The sequence below is a fragment of the Leopardus geoffroyi genome, chromosome D4, assembly GCF_018350155.1.
Source record: "Leopardus geoffroyi isolate Oge1 chromosome D4, O.geoffroyi_Oge1_pat1.0, whole genome shotgun sequence".
Classification (NCBI taxonomy): Eukaryota; Metazoa; Chordata; class Mammalia; order Carnivora; family Felidae; genus Leopardus; species Leopardus geoffroyi.
In genome coordinates this window covers 56,222,411-56,238,584 of record NC_059342.1, presented here as the reverse complement: position 1 = coordinate 56,238,584, position 16,174 = coordinate 56,222,411, and the positions used below count along the sequence as shown (strand labels likewise).

Below are 16,174 nucleotides of genomic sequence, written 5' to 3'. Positions count from 1 at the left end.
CACACAGATCTTTTCATTAATCTTAGGTACTTTACAGTTATCTATCAAAATAGGTTGTAATTTCTATCTGGTAACAAAACTTAACATATTCTTCTTACAAATAAAAAAAAGATTTGTAATATTAGAAATTAAATAGTACAATGGAGTGAATCTAAGGAGGGTTATTATAAGGATTAAATAACATAATACAAGCAATAGTTACTTACCAGCGTCTACTGACACTTCCTCACCTTCCTAAATCTTATTTTAATAAAGCCACATTTCAATGGCTTGTACTTACTCTATAGAACAAAGAAAGGTGATTCCAAAAGACCATCACCTACAGTAAGAAACTCATTTTTCTAAATTTTTTGAAACCCATTTATTTTTGTTTATTTACTTATTTTTGCAAGAGAGCACGTGAGTGGGGGAGGGGAGGAAAAAGAGGCGGCGGGGAGAGAAAGAGAATCCCAAGCAGGCTCCACACTGCCAGCATAGAGCCCAACTTGGGGCTTGAACCCATAACTCAGATCACGATCTGAGTTGAAACCAAGAGCCAGACACTTAACCAACTGAGCCATCCAGGTGACCCAAAACCCATTTATTTTTATATTGACTTATGAGTTCCTGGCAATCAAATGGAAAATTCTCTATAAAGGTTAAATATGTGATTTCAGCATACTTAGGTACTAAATCTTTTGCAACTCTCCTGGAAAATAATCAAAAGTCTATCATCCTTCAAATAATAAGAAAATATTCCGGGGTGCCAGGGTGGCTCAGTCTGTTCAGCGTCTGACTTCGGCTCAGGTCATGATCTCATGGGTCATGAGTTCAAGCCCCATGTCGGGCTCTGTGCTGGCTGCTCAGAGCCTGGAGCCTGCTTCGGATTCTGTGTCTCCCTCTCTCTGCCCCTCCCCTGCTCACACTCTGTATCTCTCTCTCAAAATAATAAACAAACATTTAAAAAAATATATTTCGGGGCGCCTGGGTGGCGCAGTCGGTTAAGCGTCCGACTTCAGCCAGGTCACGATCTCGCGGTCCGTGAGTTCGAGCCCCGCGTCGGGCTCTGGGCTGATGGCTCAGAGCCTGGAGCCTGTTTCCGATTCTGTGTCTCCCTCTCTCTCTGCCCCTCCCCCGTTCATGCTCTGTCTCTCTCTGTCCCAAAAATAAATAAATGTTGAAAAAAAAAATTATAAAAAAAAAAACATATTTCACTAAGTTTCTTCTCCCACCATCATTAAAAGTTGAATAAACTTTTAAAAAGAATGAAGATACTGGTATATATACTAATTTAGACTAAAAAAAAAATCACAGCACATCACTAAAACTTCAATATAGTGGACTATGTCCATTTTAAAATATATATATATACAGTACAACCTTTTCATATCCATGTCAAATAGAGAATCAAATCTTACCAGATTACTGGAACAAAGTTACTTAATAATATCCCAGGTGCCTGGGTAATTGATTGATTGATAGATACATAGATAGATAGATAGATAGATAAAATAGGCAAACCTGTGTTTTCAAAAGAAAAGAAAAGGGGGCACCTGGGTGGCTCAATTGGTTAAGCATCCGACTTCAGCTCAGGTCATGATCTCTCGGTTCCGGAGTTTGAGCTGGAGTCAGGCTCTGTGCTGACAATTTAGAGCCTGGAGCCTGGTTCGGATTCTGTGTCTCCCTCCCTCTCTCTCAAAAATAAACAAACATTAAAGGGGCGCCTGGGTGGCTCAGTCAGTTAAGCATCTGACTTTGGCTCATGCAGGTCGGGCTCTCAGTCCGTGGGTTCAAGCCCCGTGTTGCACTCTGTGCTGACAGCTCAGAGCCTGGAGCCTGCTTCAGATTCTATATCTCCCTCTTTCTCTGCTGCTCACACTCTCTCTCTCTCTTTCCCTCTCTCAAAAATGAATAAACATTTTTAAAAAATTTTTTAAACTTAAAAAAAAAAAAGACATTCCAAATATGAAAGTTCAACATGTGGACTATATGTCGTATAGAATTACTTCCAATTAAATGTAAGCATAAATCTTTAAAATTTCTCACCTCTGTAACAATTTTGTCAACTCTAACACAATGGATAAATTATCCAACTACGTACAATCCAGCTAACTTACCTATAATGTAAAGGGTGTATATGATTTCCAGGAATATGGGAAATATTAGCACCAAAAGCAACACAGGCAGTTTGGAAACCTGCTTGTAGCACAACAAAACCATAGTTGATTAGGCCGACATTAAAACTCAGAACACCACTGATTTCAAATAAGAAAGCATCAATTCTGAGGTGCCTGGGTGGCTCAGTTTGTTCAGCATCCAACTCTTGATTTCAGCTAAGGCCACGATCTCATGGTTCATGGGATCAAGCCCTGAGTCGAGGTGGGTTAGGATTCTCTCTCCTCTATCTCTGCCCCTCCCCCAACTCCCACTGGTGAGCGCTCTTTCTACTTCTCTTTCAAAAAATAAATACAGGGTGCCTGCGTGGCTCAGTCAGTTAAACATCTGACTCTTGACTTTGGCTCAGGTCATGACCTCATGGTTCCTGAGTTCAAGGCCCACACTAGGATCTCTGCTGTCAGGGCAGAGCCCACTTCAGATCCACTGTTCCTCTCTCTCTCTAGGCCCTCCCCCTACACTCATGCACTCTCTCAAAAATAAATGGATAAACCTTAAAACCTGAGGCCAAGCCCCACATCAGGCTCCACACTGACAGCAGTAGCCTGCTTGGGTTTCTCTCTCTCCCCATCTCCTTCTGCTCCTTCCTCACTCACTATTTCTCTCAAAACAGATAAATACATGATTTTTTCAAAAAAGAAAGCACCAATTCATTTCTAAATAACAACAGAAGCGCACTTGGTGGCTCCATCAGTTGAATGACTGACTCTTGATTTCAGCTCAGGCCATGATCCCAGGGTTGTGGGATCAAGCCCCGAGTCAGACTCCGTGCTGAATGTAGAGCCTGCTTAAGACTCTCTTCTCTCTCTCTCCCCCTTTGCCCCACTTACACATTCCCCCTCTCTCTCTTTCAAAGAAAAATAAAATAAAATAAGGCTTAGTGGCTCAGTTGGTTAAGCGTCTGACTTTGACTCAGGTCATGATCTCGTGGTTTCTGAATTCAAGGCCAGCACGAAGGTCTCTGTTGTCAATGCAGAGCCTGCTTCAGATTCACTGTCCCCCTCTCTCTCTGCCCTGCTCCCCTGAAATGCAAAAGCACTCTCTCAAAAATAAATGGGTAAGCCTTAAAAATATTAAAATAAAACGAAGAAAAACAAAGAGAAAACTAAAACCTAAAGGTGATTCTTTACAAAGGTTAATTAAATTGATAAACCCCCTGGGCAAGGCTTATCAGAAAAAAAAAAGAAAAAAAAAAAGAAAACTACTGCTATCAAGAATGAAAGAGACCATACACATTTACAAAGATTAAAACAGAATACCATATCAAAACAATTTTATGCCAAGTCTGGCAATCTGGCTGAAATGAACCAATTTCATAAAAACCACAAACTGCCAAAGATCACTACAGAAGAAAGAAACAAAAATAGCCCTATATCTATTAAAGAAATTAGATTGGTAATTTACAACCTCATCATAAAGAGAACTCAAGGGGCACCTGAGTGGTTCAGTTGGGTAAGCATCCAACTTTGGCTCAGGTCATCATCTCACAGTTCACGGATTCGAGGGAGAGTGGGGGTGGGGGGGAGAGGCAGAGATGGGGAGAGGGGGAGCAGGGGAGAGAGAGAGGGACAGAGAGACAGAATCTTAAGCAGACTCCACACTCAGCACGGAGCCGGATATGGGCTCAACCCTGGGATCATGACCTGAGCAAAATCAAGAGTCAGACACTCAACCAAATGAACCACCCAGGTGCCCCTAAACTTGTTATTTTAAAAATGTCTGTAGGGGTGCCTGGATGGCTCTGTCGGTACAGCATGTGACTCCTGATCTCAGGGTTGCAAATTCAAGTGTGTGGAGCCTACTTAAAAAAATAAAGTTTTTTAACTTCAAAATAAATTAAAATGTAGAAGCAAAAAGACACTATCGTTGAGCATCCCTAGCATCTACATTTTGAGTTCTCAATATCATTTCTGCATTAATTCTTAGAGAAATGGTTATTTTCACATGTACAGGAAGAATTTGTAAGATTAACCTGGGTCATCTGTTGTGTATGAAAGACATCTTTCAAATATTTTTTTTTTTTAACGTTTATTTTTGAGACAGCGAGAGACAGAGCACGAATGGGGGAGGGTCAGAGAGAGGGAGACACAGAATCTGAAACAGGCTCCAGGCTCCGAACTGTCAGCACAGAGCCCGACGCGGGGCTCGAACGCACAGACCGCGAGATGGTGACCTGAGCCGAAGTTGGCCGCTTAACCGACTGAGCCACCCAGGCGCCCCATCTTTCAAATATTTTAATGTTTATTTATTTTTGAGAGAGAGACCAAACACAAGTGGGGAAGGGGCAGAGAGAGAGAGAGGGAGACACAGAATCCAAAGCAGGCTCCAAGCTCTGACCTGTCAGCCCAGAGTCTGACACAGAGTCAAGCCCTTAGCTCGAACCCACGAACCACGAGACCATGACCTGAGCCAAAGCTGGACGCCCAAACGACAGAGCCACCAGGCACCTCTATCTTTCAAAGATTTATAGTTCATGGGGCGCCTGGTTGGTTCAGGCAGAAGCGCCTGGGGTCGTGAGTTCAAGCCCCATGTTGGGTGTAGAGATTACTTATATAAATAAAACTTTAAAAAAAAATTACAGTTCATATGAAAAAGCTACCAACCTGAAATGGTTAGGGTTGATCAAAGATGAAACAACTTGTACATCAAAATGGCTACAGGTAAAATATCCAACTCCTGGATCTCAGGGTTGTGGGTTCAAGTCCCACACCAGGTATAGAGATTACTTAAAATCTTTTTTTTTTTTTTTAATTACTTAAAAACAAAATCTTAAGAAAAAAAAAAAAGAATGACTATAACTATTTCAAACACATGGTATAAATCCCCAAGTTTATAATAATCAAAGAAAAGATCCTTAGAAAACCAACAGTCAAAAAAAATTGAAAACCCCAAAAATAACCTACCATAAGAGACTACTGTTATAATCTTTTTTTTTTTTAATTTTTTTTTTTCAACGTTTATTTATTTTTGGGACAGAGAGAGACAGAGCATGAACGGGGGAGGGGCAGAGAGAGAGGGAGACACAGAACCGGAAACAGGCTCCAGGCTCTGAGCCATCAGCCCAGAGCCTGACGCGGGGCTCGAACTCACGGACCGCGAGATCGTGACCTGGCTGAAGTCGGACGCTTAACCGACTGCGCCACCCAGGCGCCCCTTAAATTTTTTTTTAATGTTTATTTTTGAGAGAGAGAGAGAGAGAGAGAGACAGAGCATGAATGAGGGAGGGGCAGAGAGAGAGGGAGACACAGAATCCAAAGCAGGCTCCAGGCTCACAGCTGTCAGCACAGACAGCACAGACAGCCCCGACGTGGGGCTGGAACTCACAGACTGCAAGATCATGACCTGAACCAAAGTCAGAGGTTTAACCAACTGAGCCACCCAGGCACCCCTGTTATACTAACTCTTTACTCTGAAATTGGTAATTAAAAGAACAAAGCATTTGTCCTTTTTATTTTTTTCTTTTTATTGTTTTTATTTTAATTCCAGTATGGTTAACATAGTGCTATATCAGTTTCAGGTGTACAATACAGTGACTCAACAATTCAATACATTACTCAGTGCTCATCATGGTAAGTGTGCTCATCCACCCCTTTCAATAGGAACTAAACTTCAGCATAAGCCTGCTACTAAGGGAAAGCTCTTTAGAAAAGAACAATACTTCAAAAACATAAATATGACAGAAATAGCACGATGATACAATTTCAAAACTTCTAATTAAATAACTGATTCAAGTATCATCAGTGAATTCTAAACTATTAAGTAAAGATTTATAGGGAATTTTATAATATAAGGATCACACTGACACCATCTGAACAACTAACAACTAAACCACTAAAATCACTAAAAGTGGGACAACCATTCATTACATACCTCCTTGTGTGATGTAAACGAAAGTACAGAGCACCACCTATGTGCTGTTCCCCTTACTGTCAAAAAATAAAAATAAAGGGGCACCTGGGTGGCTTAGTCGGTTAAGCATCCAACTTCGGCTCAGGTCATGATCTCACAGTTTGTGGGCTCGAGCCCTGCATCAGCCTCTGTGCTGACAGTTCAGAGCCTGGAGCCGGCTTTGGATTCTGTGTCTCCCTCTCTCTCTGCTCCTCCCCTACTCATGCTCTGTCTCTCAAAAATAAACAAACATTAAAAAAAAATTTTTTTTAACAAAAGAATTGTTTAAATAAATAAATAAAAATAAAAAACATGAATTAAATCAAGCTTCTATTAGTTTACAAAAAATAGAGGAGCAAGTGAAAAGAAACACGAGAATGTACATAGGATACCTACAGGACAAATGGCCTGGTTTCTCCAATGAATCAATCATATGAAAAGAGAATAATTATCATATAATAAAAAAACCCTTAGACATGAAAGCCAAATAAGTGATAAATACAGACCTTATCTGAACTGTGAATGGAACAAACTGCCTGTAAAGTGACATTTTTAACACAATAAGAGAAATCTGAATATAGATGACATTATATTAAGGAATTACTAATTGTTCAATGTGATAATAGCATGATGGTTATGTTTTTAAAAGAAAGCCTTAACAAAGGTTCGTAACAATGTATTTACAGGAAAGTTTGAGATTTGCTTTACAATACTTCAGGCACTAGGGCGCCTGACTGGCTCAGGTTGTAGAACATGTAATTCTTGATCTAGGGGTCATGAGTTTGAGCCCAGTGCTGGGATAGAGATTACTTAAAATAAAAAAAAAAAAAAAATTACAAACATATAGCATGTCTGGCAGAGAAAGGTTTCCTAAATATGATATAAAAAGCACAAACTAGGGGCGCCTGGGTGGCGCAGTCGATTAAGCGTCCGACTTCAGCCAGGTCACGATCTCGCAGTCCGTGAGTTCGAGCCCCGCGTCAGGCTCTGGGCTGATGCCTCAGAGCCTGGAGCCTGTTTCCGATTCTGTGTCTCCCTCTCTCTCTGCCCCTCCCCCGTTCATGCTCTGTCTCTCTCTGTCCCAAAAATAAATAAACGTTGAAAAAAAAAAAATTAAAAAAAAAAAAAAAAGCACAAACTATAAAAAGCTGAAAATTTCAATTCATTAAAATTATGAACTTTTCTAATACCAAGACTATAAAGAGATGAAAAGTCACAAATTGAAAACAGATTATTTGTAGCCCGTAGTTAGCAAATAATTAGTATACAAAATTACATATATAAAGAAGTCTTAAAAGTCAATCAGAAAAAGAAACAAGAAATTGGCAAAGAACTTGAACACACACTTCATGAAAGAAGCACAAATAATGAATGAATATATGAAAGGAGGCTCAACTTAAGGAAACGTAATAAAAACCAAACAGATACCATTTCAAACCCACCAGATTAGAAAAAAATTTAAAAGTCTGACAATATCAAGTGTTGTGGAGGAAGTGAGGAAACCAAAACACATACTGCTGGCTCTTGACTCAGTAACCACAAGATGCACAAATACCATGAGCCAACTCAGTGACTCAAACATTAAAAGTGTTTGGTAAGCAATTAAGCAACTGATAATGACCAATCCAGAATTATGAGAACACATGCGGACTACTGCCAGATACAAATTTTGGCCCTTAATGAACTGAATCCAACCTGACACAACAATAGAAATAAGAAAACTTAGTCTCTTACCCAGTTTATCCAGTTTATTTCGTTAAGTACAAAATATTCAGGTATTCATTTCCTCCTCAAGTACTAATGACATCTTAATGACTAAAATTTTAATGAACTATTTATCATTCCAGTTACACTATACTACAAAGAGAACAAGTAGTTTTAAATAGCTTTGACTTCTTTGTCTCACTCTCTCTGCCCCTCCCCCTCTCATCCTCTGTCTCCGTCTCTCTCTCAAAAATAAACATTTAAAAAAAATTTTTTAAAGAATGAATGAATGAATGAATGAATAAATAAATAAATAAATAAAAATAGTGGCTATACTTTAAATTTACTTTATAGGAAATGAAATGGCCCTGTGACTGCCTAAGAGGGATGAAAGTGTAGCAGATGTAGTTTGGGCATTGAAGTTGAACAAATCTGAGTCCAAATCCAGACTCTACCATTTTATAGCTGTAACCTTAAATTACTCAACTTCACTGATCCTCAATTTCCTCAACACCTAAAACGTATGTGTATCACAAACTGCCTACCTAATCAAAGATTAGAGATTACTGCAAATTGCAAAGATTAAGAGATTATGTCAAGTGTTTAACAATGCCTACCTCATTAGCACAGTCCCAGTGTTAGCACACTTCCCTTTATAAATCTTGCTAATCTCACCTAAAAATTTTAAAACCTAAAATTCAACTCTCAACTGATAGGAAAATATTACTCTTAATTCAAATCATTTCCAATATTACAAAATTGTGCACTACCGGTTAGAAGAGGAATACCTGCCTACGTCTTCCTTTAACTGAAAGGCTCTTTCCTTTATTAGATTATGGAAAAAATAGATTTTCACTTATCTTCATGATATAGAAGCAGGGATTCCCAAGTTATGCCAAAATATAAACTCATCTGATTTCTAAGATTTAATTCAAGTTTTTGATTCTAAATAAAAGCTATTTAATATTTAAGGTACTACATACCACTTTTTACATTTCCTGAAAAAGCCTGTCTAAAGAAAAATTACCGGATCAATGATGAATTGATGGTATTGGGATTTTTTGGTTTGCCTGTGGGAAAAAAGTTTACAGTTAAAATAATCTACATGTTAAAAATCTCAAAACAGGAGGGGCAGAAGGGTGGCAATTGGTTAAAGCATCTGACTTCAGCTCAGGTCATGATCTCCCAGTTCATGGGTTTGTCAAGCCCCACACTGGGCTCCACACTGAAAGCCCACAGCCTGCTTGGCATTCTGGCTCTCTCCTCTCTCTCTGCTCCTCCCCCACTCACACTTTCTCTCAAAATAAATAAACTTAAAAAAAGAAAATCTCAAAACAGCAACACCTGAGTGACTCAGTCAGTAGGGCACACAACTCTAGATCTCAAGGTCACGAGTTCAAGTTCAAGCCCCACCTTGAGCATAGAGCTTACTTTAAAAAAAAAAAAACTCAAACTATTCAATTTAATTAGAGATCGGGGAAATTTATAATACAGGCCATCTACACTGTGGGATAATGAAAATACATTTGTAATGCTGAAAATACTCAAGAGGATTTTAGTCACTGAATTAAATTTCAGGAATCATCATTTTAAACACCTTATCACATTCAAGATGTAAAAGAAAAGACGCACAAAATAAACTTAACATTTGCCAATCTGAGAAATATGAATAACCAGTGATGACTGTCTACAGACCTAATATTATCACTTCAGGATACCGTCTCCTTCAAAACCAAAATAAAAAATAAAATCTTTCAGGGGTGCTTGGGTGGCTCAGTCAGTTGAGCGTCCAACTCTTGGTTTTGACTTATGTCATGATCTCATGGTTCATGAGTTCAAGCCTGTTGGGCTCTGCACTGAAAATGCAGAGCCTGCTTGGAATTCTCTCTCTCTCTTTCTCTCTCTCTCTCTCCCTCTCTCTGCCCGCCCCCTGCCCCACCCCACCTCGCTCACTCTATTAAACTTTAAAAAAAATTTTTTTTAAATAAAATCTTTCAGGGGCACCTGGTTGGCTCAGTTGGTAGAGCATGAGACTCTTGATCTCAGGGTTGTGAGTTCAAGCCCCACATTTGTGTAGATACTACTTTTAAAAAGGATTTTTTTTATGTCAATAAAAATAATGTAAATAATAAAATCTTTCAGACACACACAAAATGTCATGATGAGGTCATGAGCCAAATTCTAAACCAAAGAAAAATTCAGAAACTTCTTACATCCACAAACTTTAATTTTCTTCCACTGTCTTTATTTCTAAAGTAACCCTTTTCTTCCAATGAGGCCATAGCAAGTAAGTTATTTGCTGTGCAGTGATAGAGATGATCATTAGAGAAACATTAATTTTCCCATTTCCATAATGAGAATGACTCTTAATGCAACACAGAGCACGCATTAAATGTTAAATGAATAACAGAAAAGCTAAATAGAATGGATTAGAAATAAAAATTTAATTTCTAAAATTCCACTTTATAGGTTAATGCAGAGAATGTAATTCTTTTAGACTTTGAACACTTCACATTTTTTGTTATAACACAATACATAAACTTTCAGTTTAACTAGTTTGGGACAGTAACAAGAAAGAACTAGCTATCACTAAAGACTAAGTACCCTGTTTTTCCCACCATCAAATATGACAAAATTCCAAAGAGAAACATCCATCATGTCTATCCAATTTCTCAAATGCTAATAATTATAACTGAGGAAAGAGAGAAAACACTAGTAAGTGGGGTTAGAACAGAAAGTATTTAATAGTCAACTAAATTGCCCAATCTGGTTTTCTAACACTGCATGTTATTTTAAAACTCTCAAATTTTCACTTCAGTTTAATATAAAATGCATTTTCATGCCCAGCCATACTTTTAAAAGACCAGTCTGGAAACAAGTACGTGTGGAGACAATCCAAAGTCAGAGATCCCTGGTAGAGATCAAATAAATGAAGTATAACTTGATGTTCCACAGGAAAGATTTGGGACTGTTTCTGAGGCCCAGGTGGACTATACAGGTAAGTCTCCACCCAAGAAATAAACAAAAGAGGCAAGACAAATATACTGGGGAAGGCCAGACAATGTCAAAGATATCCCCAAAGGCCCTTCACCCAGGCTCTGGTTTCCTCCCTTACTCCCTAATCTCAACGGCTCAGGGAGAACTAAATCTGCATCTCACTTCCCCAGCTCACCCTCAACTCCAGATCACTCACCTTCTTTACTAAAACCTGGATCCTCCTCCCCGACATCCTCTAATTCCCACAGAGCTCTTACTCCAGCCAGATAGACATCTACTGCGCCTTTCAGTAAGGTATTAGTTCCCTTAATCCGAACTCATTTTCCGCATCCCATCTGCCTTCCGCCCCTTCAACTCGGGTCCCCTCACTCCGACCTTTCTCCCAGAATCCTCCCAAGTCACCAATTTCTAGCCCCTTCTCCCTCCCACTCCTCAGCTATAGCTCCTTTCTTCCGGCTCGGCCTCCAACCTCTTCCCAAGGAACCCTCCCCCATCCGTCTCCCGGTACCGGTCCCCTCCCCCAACTCCGCCCCTCTCCCCTTCTCCCAGCGGGAGGCCCCCCTCACCTGAACGCCGCTGCCGCCGCCGTCCCAGAAGCCGAAAGGTGCTGGCGCCGGCCGGCCTTCCAGGCTCGGTCCCCGCTGAGCTCCTGACGGCCTCTAGGGAGAGCGAACGCCACCACCTCCAACTCTGCCCGCCCGGGGCCAGGCCGTCACCGAAGCCACTGCCAGTACCACAGCCGCCATGTTGAAGTCCTACTTCCCTCCTCCTTCCCCTCACCACTCCGCCCCTTTGGGCGTCGGACGTCAAGGCGCCGCGCTCCACCCTCCCTGGGCCAATGGGAGGAGTCGACGGTGACGTAACTAATCTCTCTTCTGCCAAACAACTCTAGTTGCCTGGACCGCTGCAATTGGAACGAGTGGACCTTGCTGACCCATAAGGGAGAAAGGGAAGGGAGGTGGGGGGAGTCACTCAGAGGTTAAGGCGTAGAGGCTGGAGAAGCGGCCCAGGAGGGAATCTGAGAGCCTCGAATCGTGAAGGGACGCACAAAGACTTACCAATGAGACCTACTGGGGAATGAGAATGTCTGGCTTCTGGTAGCAGGTCAGTGACCCGGCACAAGTCCTACCCTTTCCGGACCTCACTTTCCCCATTTACAAAGATTGGGTTGAAAGATGACCTCTAAATCTTCCTCCAATTGTGACATTCAACGATTTAAACTAGGTAATCCAATCCCAAATATTGACTGCCTTGTGCATTTATTGGATGTCTCTTGAAATTCGGTGCATGGAGGATTCATAACTGCGTGAGATGAATCTTTGTTCCCGAAAGTTCCTTTTTGGTGAGAGAAATAGAAGCACAGTTAACTCGAGGAAAAATCAGAGAATGATAATGGCCTAACAGGTGCGTTAATTGCTCTGGACAAAATGGCTTTTGGCTGGAGGATCAGAAAAGGTTCACATCTCTACACTTTCTGGGTACATAAAGAATGTGTGTGCTCTCATACCTAATTCTTCAGCCCTGTTTTCTCTTCAGAGCTCCAGAGAAGATACCGTTTGTACTTTGAAGGGTGCAGCGGTTTTAACTCACAATGAAAGAAAGTGGGCATTCCAGAAGGGGGAAGTTAAAATAAGCAAAGAATAGCAAATCGTCGATTCTGGATTATTTGCCTACTTAATTCAACAAATAATGGGCAGCCACAGAAGGCTTGTGGAAGACTACTGGAACAAAGCTCTTCATCAGGAGAATTTAAATGGTAGCAGTGAATAAAATGGACTGCAGACTACAGGGCAGACTTCTGCACTGAGTAAAAGATTCACACCTGAAGTAAAGCAGAGACAGCAGGGATGGAGACCAGGGAATGAACTGAACCAAGATTGAAGGGATTAACTCAACAACACTCCCATGTAGAGAATGGGAGGGAGAATAAATCATGGGAGAATAAATCATAAGAAAAAGCAAGTTCTGGGGGTCTTTTTTAAACATAAACAAAAAAAAAAAAAAAAAAGTAAGGTTTACTGAAGTGCTAGAGGAGATAATAGTGAGTTCGGCTGTCCAAATTAAGATGATGGCAAATTTTCCAGAGAGATGTCCAGGAGGGAATGTAAACTTGGAAATTAAAAGGAGGCAAGGAGTATATATGTGTAGTATACTGATACTTCTTGAACAATCAAACTTTTCACTCATAATTCAACAAGCATTTCCTGACTGCCTGCAGTATACCAGGCACTGTTCTATGCACTGGGGATAGAGCAGTGTATAAAAGAGACCCCTCCCCAAAAAATCCCTGCTCTCACAGAGCTTATATTTGAGAGGAAAATGACTAATAATAATGGTGATAGGTGTTAAGAAGAAAAAATAAAGCAGAGGAAAGGAGATAAAAAGGTATTCAAGGTTGAAATTTATAAAGGATGGCCAGGGAAAGGTGATATCTGAGTTAAAAATTGAGGGAAGTGAAAGATTTGCAGATACTTAGGAGTAGAAAATGCCAACTGAAGGGAACATCAAATAAGAGATCCTGAAGTGGAAGCTCACCTTCTATGTTCTAGGAACAGTATGCAGCCCAGTGTAGCTGGAATGGAGTAAGCAAAGAGGAGATGAAGTCAGAGAGGTAACAGGGGACTAAATCACACAGGGTCCTTTAGGTCATTTTAAGGACTTTGGCTTTCACTCTAAGTGAGCTGAAAGCCATTGGAAAGTTGTGAGCAGAGAAGGGAAATGATCTTTTTAGCAGGATCACTCTACTCACTGAGCATAAGCTAAAGAAGGGCAAGAGTGTAAGAAGAAAGACCATTTAAAAATTATCGCAGTATTCCAAGCAGGAAATGATAGTCCTAAGTAGGACTGTACAGTTGTAGTAGTAGTGAAACTGATTAGAAATAGCTCGGTTCTGGGTACATTTTGAAGGTAGCGCAGTAAGAATTTGCTCCCAGATTCGATGCACGATGGAAATGAAAGGACTCAAGGATGACTTTAAGGTTTTTGACCTCAAATTCTTACAGGTTTGGCTAGAAGAATGGAAAATCAGATTAATTAAAATTTCTGAGGATAGGACCCTTTGGAACACTGACAGGAAGACGAAGCAGGGAAGGATTTGGAAAAGTAGTGACAAGAGGAGTAGAAAAGGAATTAGAAGACTATGGTGCCGGGCACCTGAGTGGCTAAATTAGTTAAGCATCTGACTCTTAATCTTGACTCCGGTCATGATCTCACAGTTAGTGAGTACAAGCCCCTCATTGGGCTCTGTGCTGATGGCATGGAGCCTGCTTAGGATTCTGTGTCTCCTTTTCTTTGCCTGCTCCCATTTGTGCAGGCTTTCTCTCACGCTTTCTCTCTCTCAAAATAAATAAACTTAAAAAAAAAATTTAAATGTCTAAGAAAGAAAAGAAAAGAAAGACTGTGGTGTCATGGAGGATTAGGAAGGGAAGAACCTTTGGAGGTCTGGGCCTGTGCCTCTTACAGTAGGACTCCCTGAGACCAGAGACATGCCTCCCCTATCAGATAAGGACTTCCTGAGATTTCCCCACCAGCCTAGGTCTCCTGATCCAATAATTTTTCCTTCTCTCCCTTCTTGCTTTAAGTAGGGATCAGGTTTCTGATCCCTGAGAAACATTGATCAGTGTTCTACTCCTGAGCCAGCCTGCTGTGTGCCTGTTCCCCATGGACACAACTCATTTTATTTTTTTAAAGTAGGCTCCACACCCAGCGTGGAACCCAATGTAGGGCTTGAATTCATGACCCTGAGATCAAGACCTGAGCTGAAATCAAGAGTTGGACACTCAACTGACAGAGTCATCAAGGTGCCCCAGACACAACCCCTTCTTAAGAAATGGAAATGAAGTAAGGACATTTCCTGGAGAAACAAATACTTCACCTTCCTAGAAGTGACTCATACTTGACAATTTCCATGTGTGAATGCTGATGGTAATTCTCTTGGGGTCAGAAGAGGTTGAATAAGATACCAGTCCTCCACTCCCCCTGCCCTGTGTCTTTCCTTCCCAATGCACCTAGATGGTGCCAGCACACCCGCTGTCTAGAAGCAGCACTCCAGGCCAAGGGGCATCAGCTTGCACTCCTTCCACTTTTCCTTTTCTTTCTCCTTCACTTCATAAATGAGGCTTTTGGGGTGTCTAAGAGCAGAAACAGGAAAGACAACCAGCTCTTAATCTTTAGCCATCCAGAATTTACTTAGTCGGACCATATGCCAGACACCATGAGTCTGCAGAGATACCCTTAAGGAGGTCAAGTGAAGGAATCAGACAGGTGTACAGAAAATGATAGTATCTGGCAGAAAATTATGGAGTTCCCAAGGCAGTACATCGCATACCTCAGAAGTAGAGAGGGGAGAGAATCTGAGTAGACTTGAGAAACAAAGGAGAACTATATGGAAAATTGAAGGATTTAAGCTAGACCTTAAAGGACAGATAGAATGAAGGGTGCCCAAAGCAATGAGAACAAAGCAGTTTAGGCACAGGCATGGATTCAAGAAAGCTCCACAAAAATTCAGAATCAGTATGGGTATATGTAGGAGAGCAGAGGAAAATAAGGCTGGAGAGAGCAAGTACGAAGAGGCGTGGCTTGGGTTTAATAGTTCTAAGGCTATAAATAAAGTCACTGGAAGCTTTTCTCCTGGGAAATTAAAGAGAAAAGTCTGGATAAATCCTTAGAATCATGGGGGTCAGGTTGAAACCCTTTGCCCCTCCCTAGAAGCTCAAGATAACAATTAAGGACTCAAGTCTTGGAGCACCTGGCTGGCTTAATCAGTAAAGCGTGCAACTCATGATCTTGGGGTTGTAAGTTCAAGCCCCATGTTAGGTGTATAAATTACTCAAAAATAAAATCTTGAGGCACCTGGGTGGCTCAGTCAGTTAAGCACCTGACTTTTAATTTTGGCTCAGGTCATGATCTCACAGTTCGTAGGATAGAGCCCCAAGTCAGGGCTGACAGCCTGGAACCTGCTTGGGACTTTCTCCCTCTTCCTCTGCCCCTCTCCCTCTGCCCCTCCCCTGCTCGCTCTCTCTCTCTCTCTCAAATAAATAAATTAATTAAATGGTTGAATAGAAAAATATGGGTATGGGGCACCTGGGTGGCTCAGTTGGTTAAACCAACTCCTGATTTCGGCTCAGGTCATGATCTTGCAGTTCATGAGTTTGAGCCCTGCATCAGGCTCTGTGATGACTGCTCGGAGCCCACTTGGGATTCTCTCCCTCCCTCTGCCCCTCTCTCCCACTCATGCTCACTCTCTCTCTCACAAAATAAAAGTTTTTTAAAAAACACATGGGTATAACTTGTCAAGAGGCAATTCACTAAAGAAGAAACAAATAAATAGCTAGTGAGCATATACAAAGATAGCCAACATGACTGATAATTTTTAAAAATGGGAAAAGGCCCCATTTTTCACCTAACAAATTGGAAAAAGCTAAAAGGATTA

General features: G+C 41.0%; 1 protein-coding gene and 1 long non-coding RNA gene across 4 annotated transcripts in view; one reads left to right on the top strand and one right to left on the bottom strand.

Moving 5' to 3' along the window:
• Positions 1–11,419, bottom strand: part of UBAP1 (ubiquitin associated protein 1) — a 62,480-nt gene extending 51,061 nt beyond the window's left edge. For 2 of the 3 annotated variants that reach the window (XM_045469558.1, XM_045469560.1), the window contains exon 1: positions 11,310–11,419. The gene's annotated coding sequence lies outside the window, so the exon portion shown is untranslated. Of the gene's footprint in view, positions 1–8,773; positions 8,817–11,309 lie in introns of all 3 variants that reach the window. The other variant, XM_045469559.1, reaches the window with a different exon arrangement.
• On the top strand, positions 11,413–12,705 carry LOC123593539. The gene is made up of 2 exons (XR_006710370.1): positions 11,413–11,847; positions 12,280–12,705. It is a non-coding gene; the product is annotated as an uncharacterized LOC123593539 (long non-coding RNA).
• Positions 12,706–16,174: the final 3,469 nt, after the last annotated feature.